Source organism: Schistocerca serialis, unplaced genomic scaffold (assembly GCF_023864345.2).
Source record: "Schistocerca serialis cubense isolate TAMUIC-IGC-003099 unplaced genomic scaffold, iqSchSeri2.2 HiC_scaffold_1407, whole genome shotgun sequence".
NCBI classification, from domain to species: domain Eukaryota; kingdom Metazoa; phylum Arthropoda; class Insecta; order Orthoptera; family Acrididae; genus Schistocerca; species Schistocerca serialis.
In genome coordinates, this window is record NW_026047633.1 from 284,688 (window position 1) to 299,816 (window position 15,129).

Consider the following 15,129-nt stretch of genomic DNA (forward strand, 5'->3'; position numbering starts at 1 on the left):
TGGAAGCTTTCGGCGATCAGATGACTGCAGCATTACGGCAAATAACAAGCAGCGAATTATTAAACACTCGACAGTGAAATTTAACACACTATTCGCCATTCGTTTGTTCGCAACAATTCTATTTTGTAATTAAAGTACGACAATGGATTAGGAGCAGGTCTGCCGTGAGTTAGGCGACAAGCCAGACAAAAGCGTGCAGAACAACATCCACAGCTCCCTGAAACTCCAGCACAGGCCAGCTGCCCGCCTTACCTTCCCCTGGAACTCTCGCGGAGAAGAGATGCTCTGGCGGCGCACTGCTCTCCGTACGGCTGCTGCGTCACAACTGGGCCGCACCAACAGCCGGGGCGCGCGGCTGCCCCCACCCAGCTGTGACGTCACGGGGCGGCGTTGCCAGCTGGGCCTGCGGTAGGCGAGGAACGGATGCAGCAGGGCCAGCGGGGCGTCTACGTCGGTGTCGGCACTGCCGGGCCGCCTGCCTCCACCCCCGCCACAGTCCCTTCATCTCGTACCGCGCTATACAGCTGGCAGCACACACCCCCTTCGCATGGCGTTCCAAAAACCGACGTTCTTATGTCGACTTCCCGATACCTCTTCTGCGTGGTTATGTAAAGCCTTAAAAATCGATTTTTGGAAACCGCTTCTAGTTGCCTGTTTTCCAATTCCGCAATCTATTTTCGCTTCCATGTAAACGCATCCGGTTTTGAAACGTGCTTGGGCTGAGAGGTTTCTTCTTATTTTTAAAAACTTTCAGGTAATATGGACGGAGTGGCTTTTTGTACAGTGAAGGACAAGCAGAAATATTAGACCAACTATTTACACCTCGTCTACGTGCATTGCAACAGCAGTTGCACAGACTAAATCAGATAACGTAACAGCTCTTTTCCTGGTGCCATATTAAACTGGGCAGCAAATGCGTTTCAGGCCTTAACATGTAACCACGAGACCGAAAAGCAGTTTGCGAAATTCTGTTTTCGTCTTTCCGATGAGGTGTCTCATGTAGAAGCCATTTTAAGGCATGTACACACTAGGACCTAGGCTAGCGTCACCAGAAGCCCCGTCTTTAATGGGAATGGCCAATTTTTTCGTTCTGTGTCCCGTTGACTATCCAATGGGAGGCAAAATGCCCCGGCTTTTTCGTAATCAGAAGTGACATTTTGTTTCATTTTGTGTTTTTAATTATTTCTACGTCAATTTCGCATGACAGACTTTTTTTTAACATTTTCGTGAGTCTTGCTTTGTGTAGAATTCAAAGATGGAATACAGAAGCTGTATTTTGGTCACAGGATGAGGACAGGTGTGGACAGAAGATTTCCCGTCATCACGCTCGGTGAAAGTGACTCAAGCGTGAGCTTCGCGATTCGTATCCATCACTTACTACTGCAGAAATAACGGACGGATGTAACAAGTTTTCGTTAAAGAACGTTACAGGGCTATCGACGTGCAGTTGTACTTGCAGTTACGAACTAGCCATTCACTGGTAGATGACATACATTTGCAGTAGATGCGACCGACACGATGTCTTCGGACTGTTTGAGAGAACAATGAGAAGCAGACGGCAGTTTCAACACTAGATTCGGGAAACTTTATTTAGTGCGCTCCATTCTCTGTTGTGCGTTGTGTGAAACTAACTCGTGCCCTTTAATATGGGGAAGCCATGGAAGACGAGTTCGCTTTTTTGAAGGAAACCACGACTATGCGAAGGTAAAATGTGTGCTGCGTCGTTCAGTTTTTTCCACTGAACAAACATGGAGGGCTTGCCGATATAACGCATCACACGAAGAAAATGGAGCACCTGTTGGCTGTTTCTTCGGGAACTGACAGTGTAACTTACTTTGTTAGTACGAATGAATTACAAACAGGCGAAGAGAAAAGCACCGTTACCGCAAAACATACACGTACTTACACGTATTTTCCGTTAAAGGACTGCATGGTTCTTGTCATCAGAGACCTGTCTGAGAAGAAACGCATATGTTCTAGGACAAAATGCGAGTCCATCTTAATGAACGTTTTATGGCCTTACGCAGTACGTTAAAGTTCAGTCCGGATTTGAAGATGCAATGTCCCTGTGATGGCTGATGATGCATCAAATGACAAAACCTGGAAGCTGGTGCCGATTCTAGCTAGATAATTCATTCGTGCAGAAAGCTGGTCAGTGCAACGTAATCTCTGTTCAGAACAATGGCGGAGAATCGGTAGCATTATTGGCTAGCTCTAGTCTGGGTATTTTAAAAAAGAAAAATATAGTTTACGAGATTGTCACATTTCGTGCATATAATTGTAATTTCAACGTTGGTAGGCACAAGATGGCAGGAACAAACAATGTTTATTGCAAACTGAACGGCGTTCTCGAGATGAGCACTGAAGGCATCCATTGTGCTGTCCACGTGGCACAGAGCGGAGGTCGAGCGCAGAAATTCTCCCCACTGACACAGAAACAACAGCGAATCAAATTTTTCCAGTATTTTCACATTTACACTCAGCGTGTGGGGAAACTGAAATCCTTCTGTGATTTCGTTGATACTGAATACAAACAAGTTCTAGGTAGTGTTAACACTAGATGGTTGTCATTGTTGCCGGGAGTCCCAAGAGTTATTGATCTGTACAAACCTCTGAAATCTTATTTTCTGTCTCAGGATAGCTGTCTTACATTGGTGCAAATTTTGTGAGACCCACGGACACGTCTTTGGCTTCATTTCACACAAAGCTAATGAAAATATTTCCAGATTCAATCCAAAAGTTTGAAAGAACCACGATTTCAGTTACACATTCAGGTGAAGAGTTAGAGCTGCTTAAAGAAAATAATCGGTGACAGGAAATTTGGTAAACTTCAAACTTCAGCTAGTTTTTCGATTTTAATTAACCGGGTAAAGGAAGGCATTTTCAGTCCGGTACGAGCCAGCTGTCAATTTGTTTTATGCCACTTTTGTGACTTATTTAGAGAAGGGAACTTGTGTGTTTCATCCTCTGAAATCGTTTCATTGGGTGACACTGAAAATTTCCGTTTCTTGGGCTCAACTTTTAAATTGTCTGAAATTCTTAAGACAGTAGACTGATGTGCAGCATTTCAGTTGAGACAGGATGCCTGAACAAAATTGTATCCCAGAAACTTGAGGAATGGGAAAAAACTAATTTGCAAACACTCAAGAGATGGTGTGATGTATTCCACACACTTAAAAGTACAGGTACTTCATGTAAAAATATAGAGACGCATGTGAGGTTTTCTCGTGCTTTACCAGGCACAAATGCTGTCGTGGAAAGAGTATTTTCAACTGTGAATTCCTTTTGGATTGTTAGGAAAAAGCGTTTTACGACAAACTATTGAAGCAATTGTAATAGTTGAGACTCGTTATGAAGCTCTCACCTGCAAGGATTTCTGCAATCTGCTACTAATCTAGTCAAAGCTTTCGAAGCTGTTAGGTATTCTGGAAGTCGGTGAAGTCGCCGTTGGAGCCATAAGCCAGTAATTACGACACGTGAATCACTCGCACACCATGCAGCATGTACTACAACGCTCGGCCGAGGGACCGGGTAGCTCAGTCGGTAGAGCGCTAGACCTTCAACCAAAGGGTCCCAGGTTCAAGCCCCCGTCCGGGCGAAAACTAATACACTGTCGTAACGGCTAATGTGCTGGCAACGAAAGCACTACAGAAACGAGTACAAAGTCAGTAGCAGTGCACGCCATACAGTAGCTAAACGGTTTGCGTGTTTTTGACGTGTACATTATCGTTCATCTGTCAGAAATCGTTCTATCAGCTTCTCAGTATTTTCAATTGTAGTCAGTTTCTGGAAAAACAATGAATTATCATATGAAGCAGTGGCATTACAAGCATGTTTTGAAGTGCATTGTTAGAATGTGTTTTTTATGTGTATGAAGTTTAGTTTTTATGTATTTTAGTAAAGCAATGCAGTGGTATATGCAGAATAGTTTCTTTTTGTCCAGTGTCCTGTTTATCGCAATTTTCGCAAATACCCCGCTTCCTCGTGTGTGAAATGAGTCCGAGAACTGTTCAGTGTGTGCAGACGGCAAATCCGGCCGGCCTCTCTTGCAGCTGGGTCTGCTGGCGGGAACAGCAGAGCGCCGCCGTCTGGTTGCCGCCGGGTCCCCACTGCTCGGCTCAGCAGCGACTAGCCGTGTCTGGAACGGCTGTGGAAGTTTTTGACGATAGCCACCGGTCGCATTGAGTATGTTTTTGCCCGGTTTCGCTCTTTAAGTGAAACAGACTGCCATGAGAAGCTCTGGTATTTACAGTACCAAATACATTAGCTGGCCGTTATACTGCGACCATCATAAGAGTAAACCGGATGTAAACATTACACTGTGTGTTATTCCGCTTCTGATGGGATCTCACCGAGTCGCGTTTCACGAGGAGCGGCAGCCGAGCTGACTGCAGTGCAGTAAGGATACGTTTTGCGCTGTGCGTTACCCGTACGTCGGCTGAGCGATACTAAGGGACCACAGCTTTAGCTGCGGATCTAACTTGTACAGCACTGTCCAGCGAGCTGGTCCAACTAACCTGCCGTGATCTGAACGTTGCAGTTAAATCGTACGAAGGGACGAGCAGACAATATACGTAACTTAGAATGTCCTTTAGTTTTTGAAGAGAATCAAGTAATGTTCGGTACTATTCCAGCAATACTGCTCGCTTCTTGGCTGACTGAACAGAATGCGTAGGATTCTCTCGTTCTTAGCTAACGTAGTGTTGTAATTAAAAAGAAGAGTGATGGAAATTCTAACTTAAACACCGGAAAATAGATCTGCGTCAGATACGTGTAATGCAAAAGCATATTGCAAGGATCCAGTACGTGAAGGTCAAGTGTTGTTCGGGAAACGCCACTACGTGCCGGTAACGTTGGAAGCGAAGATAAGAGCGTAGGCAGTGAGAAGGCTGGAACACCCTCGCCTGGTATAAAACATTCTGTACACCCGTATATCAGTGGTAAGATTGTCGTCAACCGTATGTTTCGATATCTACGTAAAGGTTTCACAAGGCCATTGAGTCATATCTGAAGAGCAATCTTTGTAAGAGGAGAAACGGCGAGATCGGAATCTTACGATAACGGCCTGGAGGGAATAAGACTAAATAAAAAAGTATGAGAAGAAATTATCCTGGTAAGGCACCTAGCCAAGAATCGCTCTGAAAGATGCGATGAATGGGGAAGTATGGCTTCTGGGTGAAAGTGGCCGTTGTGAGTACTCGTGACAGGTTTATTGCAAATTGTTGTGTTTACATTCGTTACGCTGACGTAATTTTTTTGATTTAAATATTATGTACCTTGTAATGGAATATTTTTGAGTGTTTCAGGAATACGTCCACCGGAACCACGTGCTGGGTACGGAGCGCCTGCTCCCCTTCAATCCGTGGCCCGTGCCGCTGGCTCTGCTGCCGCTCTCTCGTGGCGACACATCTGCCGCGCAGTTAGCCTTCCGAAAAATTTAGTCAGTCGTCTTTCTTGCTACAAGAAGACGGCAGCCACAGTTCATGTCTGCCCGACGAGACGTCGTAGCCCAGAGCCAAGAGTCGAACTGGACCCTCCCCTTCTCCGTCACATTTACTTCCAGGCTGGGCTGTCCGGCCGCGCTTCGCGACACACACGGCGTCCCTCCAGGCGGCCTGACCAGCCGCTCTGCTCTGCCCTCTCTGACTCTCCACACACTTACAGGGCTTCAGAATCAGTCTTCGGAAATCAGTTTCCTGATGAAGTACGATTCAGTTCTAAACAACAAAAATAGAATTTGAAGATTCCCGAGCGCCATTAACCAATACTGGTTTTTTATTTACTAATAACGCCAAAATGCGGACCTTCGTAATTAAAAGTTTGTAGTAAACTGAAAAATTACTTACATTCAAATGAAGAAACTATAAATTCTTCATTTGTGTGGCCATAGTGTTTGTAGTTGCTTCATAATTCTCGAGCGTATTTTTGTTCTGTCGTTGCAACTACAAAAATACGTGATTTTTCACCGGACACGTTTCGCTTTACTAAGGTACAGCTGATATTTTTCGTCAGCAAAGCGAAACGCGTCTGGTGAAAAAAGTCACGCATTTTTGTAGTTGCAACGACAGAACAAAAATACACTCAAGAAGAAACTGTAGTGTACACCAACAGTACTACTCAATGTCGAGCAATCAGGTTGTACTTCATTTAAAACTTGAAAACTCGCACTTTTTTGTAGCGGATTTTAACTTCTTGTGATTACGCGTTTTCATCCGATTAGAAATAAAAAATATAAATTTTCTATTTTCGTTAATTAAAACACCAAACTGATTATAAAATTATAAGCTACATAATACAGAATGTAGCTAGTGAGAACTGCATTAGAGTTTACACTAGTTTAAGATTACGACGGTACGTTCTCACATCCAGGCATTTTGATTTGAAATGCTCAAAATGTTTTGTACTTAAAAGCCGTGCGAACCCTTGAACGCTGATATTTTCGGGTGTAATTCGAAGTGTGTCGTACTACTGTACTAAACAGATCTCTGAACGCCGCACTTGGATTTTAATTTTTTTTTATTTTTGAAGAAAGTTAGCCACACGATTACCCTCGCAGTGCGTGCCACTATTTCGCGTGAATCGGTGCGAGGTTCACCTTTCAGTTAGCGCACTTCATCACGAAGGATAATTTAACGTTTTCTTCAACCCGAAGGGCGTGTGAGAAGAAAAATAGTCTGTGTGAGCTACACGGCAGCTGCCAGATGTAACTCTATCGAAATTTCAGCAGACCTGTTACCAATGGACGTCGAAAACAGTTACGAAACTTTATTCGTACTTCACCCTTCTTTTCCTGATGCTTTGTATAAAAACGGCGATTCAGGAAAAGTTTATTAACTCTTAAGATCATCGCCGGTAAAACGAACCCATTTGCTTCTGAAAGAACTCCCAGTAACTATTCAAACTACTTTAAGAATGTCCTAATACTTGTCAAAAAGAGGATTCCACCGTGGTCCGACGCCAAACTTCAATGTCTCGGCTTCAAAGAATGTCATTTCACTATCGTCAGATGTCTGAGTTCCACTCATCTACCACTAACAGACTGCCTCAGTTTGCACGTGTAGCTGCAAATACGTCATTATCATCCGGTGGACGCAATGAATACAAATGCCAATGTTCTTTGACGACATATGTAATCCCAAGTACGGGCATTACCGAGACACTTTGGTGAGAAAAAACGGCAGGAGTTTTGTAAGTGGAAAGTACAGTTAAGGAAACGCTCGACTTCTAGACACAGAACCTGCACAGAAGCCTTAAGCGAATGATAAACACATACAGGCAGACCACTTGAACTCTAATCATTAAAAATTTTAGGAATCTAATGTATTCGCGAGTTGAAACGAGAAACAAAATTAGATAACTGGGACAGGGAAAATGGGAGTTCAACTTGGAATCGACCAAAGTACAGGTAGGAACAACTGTGAATGAATAGCCGGCTCAAAGTGCAGAAGATATCTACAGCAGAAGTCCTGCGTCTGTGATAAACGAAAATTAAGATGCACTGAGATGAAAAAAAGAAAAGAAAATGAGAACGAGAATGGCCCGAAACTACGAAAGACGCTACGACAATACAACGCATCTTCTACACCAGTATCTTCACCTAGATCTACAGCCATACTCTAGAAACCACCATGGCAGAGAGTACGTCCCACAATACCAGTTGTCAGGGTTTCTTCCTGTTCCATTCACGTATGGAGCGCGGGAAGAATGACTTAATGCCTTTATAGGTGTAGCAATTATTTTAATCTTATCCTCACGATCTCTACGTAAGCGATACGTAGGGGGTTATAGTATATTCCTAACATCACCATCTAAAGCAGGTTTCTGAAACTTTGTTAACAGACTTTCCGGGATAGTTTGGGTCTGTCTTTACAAGTCTGGAAGTTCAGTTCATTGCGTATCTCAGTTATACTCCCACGGGTGAGAGAAACCTGTGACCATTCGTGCTGCCCTTCTCTGTATACGTTCAGTGTCCCTTGTTAGTCCTATTTGGTGCGGGTCCCACACACTTGAGCAGTATTCTAGAACCGGTGGTACGAGTGGTTTGTAGGCAAAGTCAACCGTATGCTGACTGCTCTTCCCCAGTATTCTACCAGTAAACGGAAGCCTGTCACCTGCTTTACCTACAACTAAGCGTATGTCGTCATTCCATCTCATACCAGGTACTTTTTATGTGTCGGCCGATTCCGACAGTGACTCGATGATATAGTCGTAGAATACTATTTTTTCGTTTTCTGGAGGCACAGTTTTACATTTATGAACATTTAAATCAAGTTGCCGTCTTTCCACAGCTACGAAATCTTATAAAGATCTGACTGAATATTTATGCAGCTTCTTTCAGACAATACATCTTAGATAACTGGGTCATCTGAAAAAAGTCTGAGGTTACTATTAATATTTCGTCTCAGAGATGTGGTCTGACCTTGCAGCTGTGTTAAGGGCAACCTACAGTTCACAGGAGTTTCTGCAAACGTGACGTCATTTTGACGACAGAAGTTCTGCATTCGTGTAGATCGGGCTGTGGATAAGGGAGAGAGTAAATTGTTGGCAAGAATTCGCTCCGAAACATATTGAAAAAGTTGTGCCAAATTTTTTGGTAATACGCCTTCATCAACACGAAAAGTGAGACATCTTACTGATTCACAAGCCGGAAGTATCTGCAGCTAGTCAGCAGAGAATCCAGTAACGCGCTCATTAAAGTGTCTCGATAAAATAAACTTATTTTTAAAAGCTCTGAAAGCTAGTGTGAGGAGTTGGCCTGTGGTCAGAAAGGGCGGGCAGCCATTCTAACAGACGAAGTAAACCATCAGCTCACTTGTGTCCAATGAGTAAAGCCTTTTCGAACCCTCAACACAGCTAGCATATAAAAAACACGCCACTATCGGTAACGTTTGTTGTAATAAAATGACGAAATGCGTAATATAGTACTATATGTACACATTATCGAATATTTAAGAACATACTGCAATTAACTCAATAAAAAAGTCCCAGAAACTTTACAAACGTGAAGGTGAGAAAATATCTCTTAGATGAGAGGACGCGAGTCACCTCCGTAGCCACCCTCTGCTCTGTAACTCAACGCTTACAACCGCTGCCTCACAATCAACCGCTGGAAGATCAGCCCCCGCACCGTAAACTGAATGTAATGAAGGCTTTAGCAGCCGATACTTCCTTACATGACGTCTGATTATAACACATCAGAAAGAAAGTGACGTGTTTTTACATATCTTCCATGTACTGTTGCCTTGAAACAGTGTTGTTTCATAATACGGAATTTAGGACCTCATATCCAGTAGCAGCCATGACAAATGATTACTTTTTTGATGCATAAAGAATTATGACATGCATATGTCGTCAACTCACGGAGCAACAATGTGATAAGTTTCTTATTTTTTAACCATTCTTGACGGCCCACATCAAGTCTTGTCTTCCGCCATTTCCTTTGTTTGTCTCCACAGGAACACAGCCGACCAAGCGAGCAGAACCGTTGTTCCAGCTCCAAGTACTGGAGACGCTGTCCAATGCTCCGTACTGCATGCCTGGACTGCACAATTGCGAAGGGCGTTTCCGTTTTCCAATACCTATGTACCCTAAAATATATCACAGAGTTTCGTGGTGTGCAATTTAATAAATAATGACTCCGAAATGCACCACTTATGCTTCGCGGAAACTGAATATAACCTGGCGTCTACTACGACTGCTGTTTCCCACCAACCACAACACCACACAACTGAAGTCATGGGAGAATTCACTGACTTCCCGCTAATTATAAATGACGGGAAGATTCTCCGTGCAACTTCGTATGCATTACGTAGCTAAAAATGAAATTTCCATCCCGATGACAAATTTATTTCTTTTTGTTCATTTTCATACTGGTGAGTGAACCATCATTTGAATTCTGGGTTTCATATAACACTTTACAGGTTTGCATCAGAACATCACATGATCAGAAACACCTAAAGAGTGAATAGTAAATATATTGTTTTCCGACGCAGACTGAATGCACATTTAACAGCACATTACGATTCTTGCTGCACGAATTTCGTGAAAGGAAATACGGACCAGTACTGTACGAGATGTGTCCACACTAGGAATAACAAAATACCGCACCTGTTGCTACCGCTGCCCATCTTTCACAGACGACGAAAAAGCCAGATAAACCACTAACCAAAACGCAGTATGCGTAGAATACGTGTAGTAACAAGGACTATTTAGTTTGTTTCCATCACAGCACATTCATACACTTCACCAAATCACAAACTGCCCTTTCAGTCGCAGCTGCAGAAACGTGTCAGCACACCCTGCCTTCCAAGCAACAATGTGGGAGGGAAACAAACGTCGGTGCTGTGTTCTTCCTCTGCACTGGGAGTAGAGAGAGAGTCACGTGAAACTACGGCACAGGTCAAAGCCAGTGTGTGGCATAGCTAGCACACTCGGTGGGGAGTCTTGTTTTACGGTACGTGGTTGTGCTGAAGTTACCTTGCAGCCTTAGATTTTAATTTGGAAGGCATGTGCGTTGAATGTAGTGCAAATCTGGACATCGGCCTATAGTCCGTTCATCACAATAAACTTCATGTAAACATTACACTATGTACTCTTCCGCGTTTGCTGGAACCTCTTTGTATTTAGTTTCAGGAGGAGCAGATGCCAAGCGGTCACCAGTGCAATCAAGTACGATAATGAGCTGTCGTTTTATGCTGTGCGTATCGACTTGTGCGGTAATACGGGACAACAGCTTTACCGGCGCGTTTAGCTCTGACAGCGCTGGCCGGGCAAGTGGTGCAGCTAACGTGCACTGGTGTGAGCAGTGGCGGTTCAGACGTAGAAAGAGACGAGCAGAGGACAATACAGCTTTGGATGTGAATTTTTAAACAGAAGGAAATAATATATGGTAAAACTGGGGTGATTTTCTCCTCAGATGACCGGACGGAAAGTATAACATGCCATCGATATTAGCGAACATAGTATTTTAATTAAAAGCAGGAGTGATGAAAATTCGTGACCAACGAGGGTAATTTTTCCACATGACCTGCGTGTGGCGTAAAAGCGCAGTTTAGTAGCGCAATGTAGTAAAATACGTAAGCCACTGAAGGTATCGGAGTCAGTTGTCTGGTAATCTTTGAACTCCTACCACATCGGACACCGCTGAACACACTTCAGTACAGCTAGGTTGATAACGAGTCTATCAGAGACAGAACCCCAAGCCAGAAAAATGTCCACATTTCCTCCTCCTCCTCTTTCGTAACGTGTCACAAAGCTTCGCGCATTAGTTGAAGTACGTTTGACATCGTAATGTCTTGTTATTTCTCGCGACAAATACCTTAACTTGGCTCCATATCAATTCTGTCGGGTTCAGACTGCAGTGTTAAGACCACAACTCTAAAAATAATCATTTGTACAGCGTGCTCGACGCCATCAAAATAAGATCCTGTTTGGTGGAGGAAAAATAAATGAATTGCTGCCATTGCAGCAATAATAAACGGTAGTACAAAATGGAATGTAAAGAATCGATTTAATGTTGCGTTATCAACAGCAAACCCTGTCTTCCATCTTGCGACATTTATCACTCTGGCTCATGTGAGACCACATCTGTCCTACAAAACAATGGGCATATTCAAACAGCACTTCTTAATTTTTCTCCAAAGAATTTAATCACGTAATGTTTTATCTTCAACCATCTTTTGCAATCTTTTTATAATATATCTGTAATTAAGAATGTATACTTGCAATGAACACCAGAAATTTTCGTGTGACATGTAATTGTAAACTACAGGATGTGCATTTTTCTTAAAATTGGTGACGTATGAGTTAATTGCCATATATGGCTCAAAAACATATCAACCAAAACCACTAAAAATAAACGCAAAATATATCTATTTAAAACAGCAGATAAAAATTCGCTTGATGCCTTCCTAAGAGAGAGTCCATTCCTCCCAAGCTAATTATGTAAGTGTAGAAAAGATATGGCTCAAATTCAAAGATACAGTATCGACAGCAATAGATTCATACCATCTAAGTTAATAAGAGACGGGACTGATCCATCATGGTACACAAAGCACATCAGAACACTGTTGCAGAAGCAACGAAAAAAGCATGCCAAATTCAGACGAAAGCAAAATCCTCAAGACTGGCTACGTTTCACGGAAGCTCGAAATTTAGTGCGGACGTCTATGCGAGATGCTTTTAATAGTTTCCACAATGAAATATTGTCTGAAAGTATGGTAGAAAACCCAAAGAGATTCTGGTCGTATGTAAAGTACACGAGTGGCAAAAAACAGTCAACACCGCCACTGCGCGATAGCGATGGAGAAGTTGCCGATGGTGGTGCCTCTGAAAAACCACAGCAGCTGTTAGCAAGAGTGACATAAAAGTAGGTATCTTAGGTGTTCCGATACAACTCGAATCACTTAAGAAAGGCAATTCTTCCGGTCCAGATGGTATAGCAATCAGGTTCCTTTCAGAGTATGCAGACACAATACCGCCTTTCTTGGCAATCACATACAACTGCTCACTTGACGAAAGGTCTGCTCCTAAAGACTGGAAACTAACACAGGTCACACCAATACTCAAGGAAGGAAATAGGAGTAATCCATTTAATTACCAACCCACATCACTGACCTCAATTTGCAGGATGATTCTGGAGCACATAATGTACTGTAACATTATAAATCACCTTGATGAAAATGACTTATTGATACATAACCAACACGGATTCAGAAAATATCGTTCTTGTGCAACACAGCTAGCTCTTTATTCCGATGAAGTAATGAGTGCTGTCGACAAGGGATGTCAGATCGATTCGATATTCCTAGATTTCCAGAAGGCTTTTGATACCGTTCCTCACAAGCGAGTATTAATCAAATTGCGTGCCTATGGAGTATCGTCTCAGTTGTGTGATTGGATTCGTGATTTCCTCTCCGAGAGAGGTCACAGTTCGTGGCGATAGACGGTAAATCATCGAGTAGAACAGAAGTGATATCTGGCGTTCCGCAAGGTAGTGTCATAGGCCCTCTGCTGTTCCTGATTTACCTACACGATCTAGGAGATATGTGAGCAGTCCCCGTAGATTGTTTGCAGATGACGCTGTAATTTACAGTCTAGTAAAGTCATTAGACGATCAATTCCAACTACAAAACGACCTAGAGAGAATTTCTGTATGGTGTGAAAAGTGGCAATTGGCACTAAGCAGAGAAAAGTGCGAGGTCATCCACATGGGTACTAAAAGAAATCCGAGTAATTTTGGGTATACGATAAATCGCACAAATCTTAGGGCTGTCAATTCGACTAAATACATAGGACTTACAATTACGAGCAACTTAAATTGGAATGACCTCATAGATAATATTGTGGAGAGGGCGAAACAAAGACTGCGCTATGTTGGCAGGACACTAAAGAGACAGCCTACATCACACTTGTCCATCCTCTGCTGGAATATTGCTGCGTGGTATGGGATCCTTACCAGGCAGTTCAAGGAAGGGCAGCCCATTTCGTGTTATCGCGAAATAGGGGTGAGAGTGTAACTGATATGAGACGTGAGTTGGGCTGAGAGTAACTGAATCAAAGGCAGTCTTGATTGAGGAGAGATCTATTTACGAAATTTCAATCTCAAACTTTCTCTCCCGAATGTGTAAATATTTTGTCGACACCCAACTCCGTAGGACGAAATGATCATGATAATAAAATAAGAGAAATCAGAACTCGAACGGAAAGATTTAGGTGTTCCTTTTTCACACGCGCTATTCGAGAGTGGAATGGTAGAGAAGTAGTATGAAAATGGTTCGATGAACCCTCTGCCAGGCACTTAAGTGTGAATTGCAGAGTAACCATATAGATGTATATGTACATGTGATGAGTTTCGTATTTAAATGTTTTAGGTATTCAAACCGAACAAAGAAAATTACGCACCACATGGAGCGTAGAACCACCGCCTGCCGGCACACACGATGGTCAGTCTACGACCCTGTCTGTCACGCCACGCATGTAGTTAACACCTCCCTTATTTCTGATACATAGTCCTACTCGAAAAACGTCGAAAGCTGATTTTGGTCTGTAATCTTGTGAAGAACATTAACTACTTGTTTCTCGCCATTAACGGTGTTCCACGCGCGTGTTTCACTACGAAGCAGGAAGCAGTGTCGTCCATTTTCGCGGTACGTATTGAACAGCGAGACAGGGCACAAGTACTGGTTACAGACACTTTGACTGTACACAATTTTTAAGATAAAAGTTACGTAGGTAAAGTAAGATTAAGATAGACGTTGATGGCTGTTAATACGTCAGAATGTCTGAAAGGTTCTTCCGCACTGACATACTAATAAGCTATCTAACACCTAAGTTGGACCTACTTCCAAGGGCGGAGCACCACCAGTGGTAAGAGAGCTACGGCTGCTGACCAATCATCCCGCTTGCGTTTGTTTACATCTGGTTTGCTCTTATGATGAAGTACATGCTACATACGAACCCCGTAGCCCCACCCTTTATTTCGCATTCACGTTCATTGTCCTACCCGTCTCACAGCCATACCACCTTACTCCACACCAACCTAGACCTCTTGCTGTGCTACGGAGTACTGAAAGCTTGTTCCCAACGAATAAGTAGGAGTCTCAGCCAGATATGAATTTTTCCAGATGGACTGAAATACGCTGTTGTTCAACAACGGCATAAAAAGGGGATAGGTCTGATGCTAACAACTACCACCCAGTCTTAGTTCTGACATCTTTATCCAAAATTCTTGAAAAAGTCATGCATTCAGGAGCAGAATCTCTTATCTGTAAAAATGGCGTACTAATTAAATGTCAATTTGGTTTTCAGAAAGACTTTTCAACAGAAAATGCTATATATGTGCTTTCACTGATCAAATATTAAATGCACTGAATAACCGAACTTCATCCATTGGAATATTTTGTGACCTCTCAAAGTCTTTTGATGGTGTGAATCATGAATTTCTTCTAGACAAGCTTCAGTATTGTGGATTGAGTGGGACAGTGAACAAATGGTTTAATTCATATTTAACTGGAAGAAATCAGAAGGCTGAAATCAACAGTACAAATAGTTTGCGAAAACCAGCAGAGTCCTTTAAGTGATGAGGTATCAAGAACAGTGTCCCACAGAGTTCAGTCTGTTTCCTTATTG

General features: G+C 42.8%; 1 protein-coding gene across 3 annotated transcripts in view; it reads right to left on the reverse strand.

The window, feature by feature from the left end:
* LOC126442783 (ankyrin-3-like) overlaps positions 1-15,129 on the reverse strand; it is a 240,248-nt gene that overhangs the window by 61,091 nt on the left and 164,028 nt on the right. Inside the window, exon 2 of one of the 3 annotated variants that reach the window (XM_050090818.1) lies at positions 253-403. The exons of the other annotated variants lie outside the window; for them this stretch is intronic. The gene's annotated coding sequence lies outside the window, so the exon portion shown is untranslated. The remainder of the gene's footprint in view (positions 1-252; positions 404-15,129) is intronic. 3 annotated transcript variants of the gene reach the window in all.